At 41.4% G+C, this 6,685-nt stretch overlaps 1 protein-coding gene across 2 annotated transcripts in view; it reads left to right on the top strand.

Moving 5' to 3' along the window:
- The first annotated feature begins 254 nt into the window (after window positions 1-254).
- The window catches only part of tnr (tenascin R (restrictin, janusin)), a 127,201-nt gene continuing 120,770 nt past the window's right edge, over window positions 255-6,685 (top strand). For both annotated transcript variants that reach the window (XM_072441462.1, XM_072441463.1), the window contains exon 1: window positions 255-319. The gene's annotated coding sequence lies outside the window, so the exon portion shown is untranslated. The remainder of the gene's footprint in view (window positions 320-6,685) is intronic.

The following is a 6,685-nucleotide window of genomic DNA, read 5'->3' as shown; positions in this document are numbered from 1 at the left end:
AGAGAGAGGAGGGGGAGATAGAAGAGAGAGAAGAGAGAGAGAGAGAGAGAGAAGAGAAAGCGGGAGAGGGGGATAGACTGAGAGAGAGAGGGTGAGAGAGAGAAGAGTGGCACTCTCCCCCTCTCCTCTCAGTCCTCACTGCAGCTGCGTGTGGCCGGAGCTCAGCACCAGAGGCAGGAGCGCGGACACACGGCCCGTGCGTCGATGCAAACGGAGTGAGCCCCGCAGCCACAGAGGAGACAGAAGCTACTCCGCCCCGGCACCGGAGCGAGGCGAGCGGGGCAGACACTGTGGAGCTGTCACCGGCCACTCCGCGCAGGTGAGGTAACTTTGGCTGGGGCGCTGCACTCGCGTCGTGCGTTTTACAAAGTTTATTTATGTGCATCGCTTTTCTGCTCGTCCAGTCCGTGCATTGATTTTGCCAACGTTTTTTGTGTGTTTTTTTGTGTGTCAGGTGAATAGCTAGAAAAGCTCAGCATCAATCACGGCGTTATCACGCTGGGCAGAGAGGAACACCACAATAGCTGCTTAACGACACAAACATGCTGCTGGTGGGTGATGCAGACGGCTTTGAAAGTGCGTTTCTGTCCGCGCTGGGAGGATAGTTTTAAACAAGAGCCCAGTCTATAAACTGCTTTCACTTCAGCTATCTAATGAAGTCATTAAAAGTTGCAGGAGGAAATTAATTGATGCAGTTTAATGGGAAAGCACTTTGTCAAAACTGCTGTGTCGTGATGGATGCGGGTCAGAGCCCGTTACTGCTGTTTCATACTGATTTTCTAACACTCAAAAATGTTTTGTTTTGAGATATATTTTATGAGTTATTGGCCAAAAAAATGCAGTAAATTATTGTGTAGAATTTAGTTTTCTAATAAATGGTAACAATAGAGACACAACTGGTTTAAGATGAAATATAGTGGCATTTGTATTGGATTTATTTTCGTGAGACAAACAAATGCTTCTGTCCTATATTAAAGATATAGTAATTTAGATTTAAAACTTTAAACCATTAACTTACAATGTAAAAGACAACATGCCCTTTTCCTTTATTCATTATGTACATCATCATTTGGCCATATTTTATTCATCCACATCACATCTCTAATTTATCAGTTTGAAGGCTATAACTGTATTTCTAGTGAATGCTATTCATCATATTCCCTCTAATGGCAAAGTATTCATTGCCTTGGTTCTGTGGACACTGCCCCACGAGCTCAGCCTCTCTGTTTGCCAAGTGAGAAGTGGACTGTATCATATCCCAGATGCATTCTCCTGCGCCGGTGTGGAGGACGCACAGGGAGGCGCAAAGTTATCAGCCACTGGATTCATCACGTACTAAACCGGGACGATCTTTGCCTCCCGCGTGGCTTGGCCGTCATTAGAAGAAGACACTGAATCTGAGCGATCGTTTGCTCTCCCCGGTGCTCTTTTCTTCTCCCCGACACTTAACCGGACTCTCCCTGCGCTTTTGTCACTCCGCTCGCTTGATCTTTTAGTGTTCATCTTTTCCACTTCACTTATTACTTGCATGTGCAGATCAGGAGACGACATATACAGGCAAATGACACCAGAACATGTATCATTCAGTGAAAGGATAATTCTTTACATTAAAATTATCATATATTCTTTTGATAAATGCACAGGAAGAATTAGAAAGTCTATGGACGCTGGTAAAAAGTGGTCATTAAATACTGACTTCTCATTGAGTTGAACAAAGCCAGATTGTTCATATGTCGGCTCATTTTTCATTCTTTGTTTTGTTGCCAGGGAACTGTTTCTGACGCTTGGCCATGAGCCTGCGTTTACTACTTTTTAATTGCAAATGTAAATTGTTGAAGGAGCAGGTGGTAATTGTGCAATTTTCCCCACAATCCCTCCGTGTCAGGATAATCTTCACTTTCTTTAGTCGGAAATCGTTCACATTTTGAGAGCCACTGGGCAGCGGAACAAGATTGCGATCGTCTGTGCAGTAATTAATAATTTACATAATGTTCATTGTAGGGGGATTGTTTTTTCTCTGTGTCTGTGTTTATTGTGTTAACTAAGCCACTGTCATTACTTATCGTTAGGAGACTGAGGGAGTAGGACCTGGAGCCCATTAGTGTCTGGACAAGTGTCAGAAAAAGATGCAGAGATATTTAGTTTTATTTGCTTTTCTTCATTAGAGTTGTCCAGGTTTTGTACATTAAAGAACCTCGTAACACTGGGTTAGGGTTATCTTTGTGCGTTTGTGCTGTGGCTACAATTATGTATATAATTTCACTATTTTGCATAATTCACTTCACAAACCCTGACTAAATATCTTCCTTGGGGATTAGAGCCAACTGTTACACAAACATGCATTTAACAGCTTATTTTATTATGCATAATTAGAGCTACTATTAGATGATGTTTAATAGATTCTTGTTATTTGACTGCTAAGCCTTTGGTTGATTTGACGTGTTATATGACCCTTTTAACAAACCCTGTCCTTTTGTAGAAATAGCTTTTCACTTCCACAAACCACATTATTTACAATATGGGGCGATGGATGTGCCACTGATGTTTATTTTATGTGGACATTTGTCAGCTCGCAGCTTTGGGGTTCGTATATTAAAATACTGATGGAAGAGCAAGTTTGCAGTATTTGCTGGATGGGATGCCTGGGTCGGCGAGCTGTTGTAAATTTCACATACGCAGCCTTCCGGCGTGTAAAGTGACAGTGCTGAGAGCGGGAAAAACAAGAATCAATGGAAGGGACTTTAAACAGCAGCTCGCTGCTTTATTCTCCACCAATGACGAAAGACGATTTGATGTTGTCTAATTCAATCACTTCATTGATTGGGCTGAATGTGTTTGGAAATGTTTAAAACGGATGTGGGTTGTATATCAGGAGTGATTTAAAGAAGCTAGACAGGAGTTGGATTGCTTTTTCAGCCACTCGGGTGCTTTGTTTTACTGTGTGTTAAACAGCGAGTGAAGAGAGGAGCTGACAGAACTGATAACATCATAAAAGTCTGGGAGAAATGTAGACCGCCCAGGTGAAATAATACAGAGAAAGCTTCATGGTTCTTTAAGATGAGTGGCTTTTTTTACTCATCTGCAAGAAAAGCTTTAGTGTCATGTCTCGACAAAGTGAAATCTTTTCATTCTGTGATTTATGTATCCAACAAAACTGTAGAGACATATTCTCTGTGGACCCTATTTCAAATTGTGCAAACTGAAATTGCTTCTTTTTCTGCTGTGACCCAAATTCCACAAAGTTCAGAGTTCAACCGAATACCCTGGAGAGGTAGTACTTGACAGCTTGAGGCACATGTTCTTGTGTTGTATTAGTACATCATGTATATACCACTACTAAGTATACATCTAAGGGGCAAATGCTCAACTTATTATTATTTAGTGCTTTCTCTTCTATCTTTTTCAATATTTACATATCTTATTAATGTGTTTCCCCCTGTATTTTAATGTATATTTTAGCTTGCAGAATTAATTAGACAGGACAGTATAACATGAAATTGGATTGAGAGAAGGAAGGACATGCAGGACATTTCCGAATGACTGGATTCAAACTCACAACCCTGCAGCCGGCTGCATGTGGAGCCTGGCATGTGTGCTATCCACTCGGCCACGGAGCAGCACGGGGTTGCATATTCTTAAAGGTGGAAGAGCCGTAAGTGACCTGTGATGGAAGATGCCTTTTCTCCCCCGCCATGAAGTAGAAAGTGCAAAGTTGCGGCGTGGGCCCCCTCCAGGCTGCCTGTGAAGAGCGTTCAGATATACAAACGCGCTGGCTCTGGAGACACCTCTAGCTGAAGGGTAAATATGCTCTGAGTCTGTTTATACAACAACGGTTCGGAAGCGAGAGGCAGATGCTGTTTGCTGCCTGCTTGGCTCAGGATTAACTGAGGAACTGCTGCTTTATTCTGATACTTATCTATGTGTTCAGTCCTTATGTGTAGTTTGTCAGGAGAGGTGTGGAACTGTAGGCAATAGTAGGAAATGTCCAGCCAAAAGTGCCCTGGATACATGAATTATCTTCAAGTACGTTTGCTTTTAAAATATGCCTGAACCTGATTAACATTTTTAGAGAGCAGTTAATTGCTCAGCCTCTTTCTGAAGTTAGAGGTCAGTTAAGTGCAGTTGCAGCAGGTTCTGTGGAGTTGGACGTGGGATGTGAGATGTGAAAGCCTGACATTTTGGTTGCAATACATTTCTTGCTTTGTTGAAAAGGCTGAAATATCTTGTGGATGCAGTATTCAAGTAAGAGCAAATGTGAACTGCTTGGTTTTTTAATGTATTTTTTTTATTTTTAAGATGTTGTTTGTTTAGGCTTTATTAGACAGGGAAGGGATGGATGAGACGGGGATGAGAGACGTGTAGTAAATAATAGACACAAATGTTTCTTCATGTTATTGAGCTTATCCGATTATTTATTATTATATTAAAGGCGGTATGGACGATTTTTCGGCGATTTGAGAACGCAGGCGGAGTGCGCATGCGCACTCCCCCGTGCAGACTGATACAACACACACGTGCATTTGTTTATTAGCGCATCGGAGCGCATCGCATCGCTCGTCTCCCGTAGATTTCTGTCCACTTCTGCGTCAGCTCGAACTGTCTTTCTCCGTCTTCATTTTGCCCCGTACACTGAGGGAACTATATTATGATAGATCCATGCGCTTAGGCACGCGGAAACGTGGGCTGCAGGTGAGCGATAGGTGCGCTTTATGATTGATACGTGGCAGGACAAATGATTTATCCACGCCACGAGGAAATATGATAAAAAAATTGCTGAAAAAAATTGTCCATACCACCTTTAACTGTTCTCTGCAACTATGATTGACAACCACTGCAAATTCAGTAAAAACGAGATTGCATATATGATTTTTGATTTATGATAAGGTATTTTCCAAGTTTTAGGTGCCTTCATAGTCTTGTGTTCACATTGCCTGCGGTGCATTTCCGGCTGCTGTGTTGGAGCAGTGTTGCACATCAGAGCTCTGCAGTGCTGTTGTGGTCACTGGCTTTGATGCAAGGCCACATGCTCACGTGATGATGAATCATTATTACTGGGAAAAGGCTTGCGGTCTCCAATGGAAATAATCGGGAGTGCCGCTGCACCTTCACTGACCCAATCACACGGCACGGCATGCAATCTGAGCTCCTCTCATATATTTAATGCTACAGAAAGGCTGTGGTCACTGCACTGGAGCTGGCCCACATGCAATGTGAGCCCGGGTAAAAGTCTCTTATGCTTTCCCTGGCTTCTGCTGCGTCCATTTGTCCCAGGACCAAGTCTAATTTCAGTCACAAATTGGAGCACTGCTGTCTTTAGCCAGTTGAAACACCACTGCTTTCAAACACAGTTCATTGCACGTGAAAAACGGATAATAACCATTTGTTGTCTGGTAACGTATTAACTGCTGAACTAAAATATATAGATATATTTAATTTCAGCTTAGGCACATTTAGCAGTCACACATTTGTCTGGGGTAATTTCACATTTCACTTCATATATTACTTAGTACTTCTTGTATTAAATGTTTTCTTTTTCACAAGATAAAGCAAATCATGACTTAACAAATTACATGTATGTTTTATGTCTGTTAATTAGAGTTACCGGTATTTAAGCCATTTAAATCATTTGCCAAAACACACTTCTGCCAATTAGCCAAGGTGTCATTAAAGGTCTGTATCATCCATCCATCAATATGACATATGATCAATCTAATTTACTTTGACATCTTAAATACAATATTTGGTTAGAGTTAAACAGTTAACAGAACAAAACTGGCACCTATATTTCCGTAACCATAGTTTTAAGGGGATTTATTAAATGCTGATTTCCTGTGAACATTATGAATTTAGTTCTAATAGTTGTAGGTGCACCATAGAACACTTGTTACCTTTACCTCTGTAATTTAAACACTTGTATTCTTAATTATTCCTTAATTATTACAGTGTTATTAGAGCACTAACTTTTGATAAGCAAGTGACTTCCTGACAGCCAGTGGGTCACAAGGCAGTAAGTACCGCTGTGCCGCTGATTAAATTCACCCAATAATTAAGCAGACATCATTGATTCCCTGCAGAGAAATGGAGAAATGGAGAGTGTGCGAGCGACTGTGTGTCACTGGGCTTCCTGTAGCCCCTGCAGCGCTGGGCCAGTCAAATATGTGCTATTTGGGAAATGAACAGAAGTCAATTCCACTTTAGCACACAGTGGCGGTTGGACACATTGACGTGACATGCATTGTTGACTGCGTTCATTTTCCTTTCTCTGACTTCCTCTGAATAATTGACAGAGCAATCGAAGGGAATGACGATGTGTGTCCCACATTATCACTGAGAGTGTAAGTGTAATGTGCAATGTAAGAATGTAAAGTTAAGCAATCAGGTGGGGCAGTCTTCATATCATTTACAATATTCTGCATCTACGTCCTCAGCAGGTATTTGTTGTGCTCTGATGCAGAGATTATTTAAATGTATTTTTCCTGTAACATGGAGCTGCAGGAGACTTTGCATGTCATTCACGTTTTATCAGGTATTCTATTGTTTCTACAGTAAAGGCCTCTATGAATAGACTAAATGCTCATTCTTGAAGTACCATCATTATTTCATCATTTCTAGTTGACTAGATCTTCCAAAATCATTGTACATTGCATTATGTGCAATTGGATTTCTGTTATATAACTCACCAACT

Source organism: Eucyclogobius newberryi, unplaced genomic scaffold, assembly GCF_026437365.1.
Source record: "Eucyclogobius newberryi isolate DKJ021-1_F unplaced genomic scaffold, fEucNew1.0.hap1 SCAF_12, whole genome shotgun sequence".
Lineage (NCBI taxonomy): Eukaryota > Metazoa > Chordata > Actinopteri > Gobiiformes > Gobiidae > Eucyclogobius > Eucyclogobius newberryi.
Note: the sequence above shows the minus strand (reverse complement) of the source record. Positions and strands in the feature narration are given on the sequence as shown.